Below are 5,000 nucleotides of genomic sequence, written 5' to 3' on the forward strand. Positions count from 1 at the left end.
TCATTCTGCTGCCGGCTTAGATGGCGGTATTAAGACGCGACTATTGTATAACCACACCACAGAAAATGTACGTACCGGTAAACTAAGTGATGAACATACTATGAAAATGAAATACATATCTCGTTAGAAAAAAAAGAAGAAAAAAAAAATCACTTTCACCTTGCCAGACCATCTCACCCCTGAACAGCGGATTGCTTGTTGAAATTATAAAAAAAAACCACAATGCATAAAACTCACAAAGTAACAAACTCTCAATACTACAACTGTTACACTCCAACACACACACACACACACACACACACACACACACACACACACACACACACACACACACACACACACACACACACATGATTAAACGGCTGAGATTTTCACTTGAAATACATAGATGTAAAAAGGAGCATAATTGTAATTTGCATGCCGTAGATTTTATAAAAAAAAAATTGTAAAATAAAGTTTTGGATAGAAAAGGTAAAAGGGATAAAAATCGGCAGTCATTCTCCCTTTCGAACCACACCACCACCATCCATCAACCCACCCGCATTCTCTCTACTCACCCATCACACATACTCACACTGCCATGAGCCTGGGACGACAGCACTATTTGAGTTATGACAAGTTGTTTTTTTTTGTGTTTTTTTAAAAGATAAGTTTTAATATTTGTTGTAAAGGTAGACAGATGAGTTGTTTGTCCTGAGAGCAATAGGCAGATAATTCCAATTTGTTTTGGGGATTCAAGTGCTTAATTAAAGCAAAAGTTGGTTTTCAAAAGAGATCTCTTTGGCATAACGACTGCCATAGCCATGATAATGTATGGTACTCACGTAGCAATTGTTTGTCGGTTTTTTTTTCCCGCTCATTAAAACATATATAGAACTCCAAGCTTGGTAGAGCTCCAAACATTTGCTGCCCTCTTTTCTTTTTTTCAATGAGCTGTAGATGAATCGTACTCAATAAGAATATTATCAAGCAACTTCACAGCTACTGATACTGGTGATATTCACTCTGTTTTACAAATGTGCAAATTCAGTGTATTACCGCCATGATCATCCTTTGATGCAGTTTTAAAGAAAACCACATATCTTGCCAAAACTGTCAATGTCTGAAACTCATCCGTCAACCAATAAAATATGAATCCATACTTTTTTTTCTTACTTGAACTAAGAGTCGATATATTTACACATGTTCTTTCTGTTTTATTCTTATCATTTTCTAGTCCCCCTCACTGCGAACGCCCCCCCCCCCCCCCCACCACCACCAGAAACATGCAACCCACCGCGCACCCCAAAAAAGAAAGAAAACAAAAGAAAGTCGATTTCCAAACGAATTCCCAGACGGCAGATAGGTGATACTATTTGTAACTGTAAGGATCCACGGCGTCTCCACAAAGGTTAGTACCCTTCGAACTTCCGTGATCCAGATTACATACAACAAATATGTTCATTACAGAGAGAGAGAGAGAGAGAGAGAGAGAGAGAGAGAGAGAGAGAGAGCTGCTTACACACACACACACACACACACACACACACACACACACACACACACACACACACACACACAGTGATTTTTTTTTTTTCAAAAGAAACACCGGTGTGATGACAAACCTATTTTTTGTTTATTTCTGATATCAAATGATTTTGATATTTTGATCATGATGTGTCAAAGCCTCCGAATGTGCAGAAGCCATTTGCACATGCATACACTACTGTTTGTGGGTATGTGTCATAAAATAACTAAAAGTATACGGAAGATTGACGGGGGATAACACCCGACGTTCACACTGTATGGTACAATAAGGTTATTATGCTAATGAAATGCATTTTTTTCTAGTAGCTGTTTATATATTGTTTTTATTTCATTTCATTCTTCATTTTCATCGTTGCATCTTTTGTTGCTGTTATTTTGTTCGCAATGCTCCATTTGTTTTATTCTTAAGTATCCTTCTCCATCCAAATTTTTATTTTCTTGTTCTTTTTTGATGTTCCATAAATTTGATTGTAATTCTAAATAGTCTTTTTTTTTTTTTTTTTAGAGGGATAGTTCTTGGGCGTACAATGTTTCGTTTTTTGCAGCAATCACTTTTTTTTTTTCGGGGGGTCGGGGGGGGGGGGGGGGGGGGGTGTTGAAATGACACGATGAGTTCTGCTTCTCTCAAAACTCTGTTCCTTCTTTTCTTTCTTTCTTGAATCTTTTCGTGTGTTTTTTTTTGCCGGGTTTGCTGTTGTTGTTGTTGCTGGGGTTTTCTGTCTTTTTTTTTCATTTTTGGTCGATGTTACTAATCTTAGGCTACATATCATTCACAATGAAAATACGTGCTTGACCAGTGGTGTGTCGAGTGCAGGTACCTAGCTGTGTTCTCTCGTTTCCCCAACGTTCGGTCATTGTGGAAGCCTCATGGTTTTTGAACATTGTGGAAGCCTCATGGTTTTTGAACAAACCTTAAATTATTAACTGCTTCTCACGAGAATGCACGTGAGTGGAGTGCTGTTGTCTAACTGTGGAGTGTTGGCATGGTGGTAACGTTAATCTGAGCGCACTGGTTCGAATCCCGAAACAGTCGCCAGTATTTTCACCTCCTCCATTAGACCTTGAGTGGTGGTCTGGACGCTAGTCATTTTGATGAGATGATAAACCGAGGTCCCGTGTGCAGCATGCACTTAGCGCACGTAAAAGAACCCACGGAAACAAAAGGGTTGGCCCTGGCAAAATTCTGTAGAAAAATCCACTTCCACAGGAAAATCAAATAAAAACTGCAGGCAGGGGAAAAAAAAACAACAAAAAATAGGTGGCGCTCTCCTTGGGGAGAACAGCCCGAATTTCACACAGATAAATTTGTTGTGACAAAGAAAAGAGTAATACAAGACAATAATACAGTATAATACAATAATGAGAAAATATCGAGATCTACTGGCCAGAGTGTCAGGCACAATTGTTTATTTGGATTTTGTTTTCCTCTGGGGATTGCATTGCTTCTGTTTACCAAAATCAACACTTAAGAATACAAACATTAAAACAGAGAGAGAGAGAGAGAGAGAGAGAGAGAGAGAGAGAGAGAAACAGAACGTTAGTGATTTCACACAGATTTCATGCGACGCCAATACCTTTCCATCGAGGATCTGTAGTCAAGGCGTTAATTGATTAAGCAGTGACTCGGTGTTAGTTAATAATAATAATAATAATAATGGTATTTATATAGCGCTGGATCTTGTGCAGAGACAAATCAAAGCGCTTTCGCACCAGTCATTCACACGCATGCATGCATGTTAGTTCTTTGGAGTTAGCAATATGGAAGTGCTTGCCAACTATGAAATTCTCCCTTTTTTTCAGATTGTTCTGTAGTATTTTCCCTGTCAGGCTCTTTATTTTTATTTTTAAATGGTTGTTCTTGTCGTTTTTGCTTTTGTTTTCTTTGGTGTTACGACCTGTAAACAAATGAGAAAGAAGATGTGGTGTAGCGTGTATAGGTCAAGTCTGCACGCTTTGTCACATTCCTTGAAACTGAAAGTGACATTGATTTTATCCAGTAAACTAGGACTGGACATTCGCTTACGTCTCAGGTCACTGTCCCCCCCCCCCTCCTCCATACCCCCAGCCCAGCCCCACCCCCACCCCCACCCCGCCATCCCTTTAATTTTATAGCAAATATAGATCTTAATTCTTCGAAGCACAACAACCGCGTTTGTGAACACACTCTTACGTAGACGTTTTGCTGGGGTTATTTCATTTTATTTTATTTTTATTTTTATTTTCTCAAGGCCTGACTGAGCGCGTTGGGTTAGGATGCTGGTCAGGCACCTGCTTAGCAGATGTGGTGTAGAGTATATGGATTTGTCGGAACGCAGTGACGCCTCCTTGAGCTACCGGTACTGATACTGATGCTGGGTTTTTGTTGTTGTTGTTGTTGTTGTTGTTTCATTTCACTGTTGTTGTTTTTTCTTTCGTTTTCTCCCGTAAGTTTTTTTTTTTCTTTTTCTTTTTTTTCTGTCTCTGTCTCTATATCTCTCACCCAAGCTTTGAACTCAAGTCAATGGCAAACTGTGCCCAGAGACTTCAACACAAGGGAAAAAACGGGTCTCAAGATATTTTGCTTACACGGCTTGTTTGTTTGTGTGTGTGTTTGTTTGTTTGTTTGTCTGAGTGTTTGTCTGGTGGTTGGATGATCGGTGGTCATGGTTGGTTGACTGGCTGCTTGTGTGAATGTTGTGGTTGGTTTGCTTCCTTCTTGCTGCATGCTTTGCTTACAGCGTGTGAAAATAGAATGGATTACACAACTCGAACAAACAACAACAAAAAAACTAGCTATTCCAGGTTGTTGTTTTTTTTTTCTTTATGTGACGTGTGGCACGATAGTTATAAACATCTGTCTATCTATTTATATGCACACACACACACACACACACACACACACACACACACACACACACACACACACACACACACACACACACACACACACACACAGCTGATAAAATATCAAAAATAATAATCTGTCAGTACTATATGGTCGGTAGGAGGTGGTTTTGATGGATTCGTTGGTTGAGTAAACGTGCATCACACACATTCGAAATTCGTTCTTTACTCGCCGGGCGCCGTTACCGAGATTCGAACCCGGGACCCTCAGATTGAAAATCCAACACGAATCATTCGGCTATTGCGCCCGTCGCGTTTAATTCAATATCACTGCCAATATCGCATTTCAGCACCAGCTAGAGATAAATATAGAGCACCTATGAAATGCGACCATGGGTCTGTTGTCCATTAAACCTACTGCTCTTAATTAATTTCTGGTGGGTAGGATAGGCCATATCATTTTATACACACACCACAGGGGGAATCCTAAGCTTCTTCTTAGGCGTCATCTTTTTCTGTGTCTTTTGTAGCACAAGTGGGTGTTGCACTCTAACCTGACCGGCGGTGAAATGGTTTTAAAGGCTCGGCATAGGTTAAAGGCGTGGTGGCCCTTTTTAAGCAAAGCATTCCCCCACCAAAATCACGCCTGA

The sequence above is a fragment of the Babylonia areolata genome, chromosome 2 (assembly GCF_041734735.1).
Source record: "Babylonia areolata isolate BAREFJ2019XMU chromosome 2, ASM4173473v1, whole genome shotgun sequence".
Lineage (NCBI taxonomy): Eukaryota > Metazoa > Mollusca > Gastropoda > Neogastropoda > Buccinidae > Babylonia > Babylonia areolata.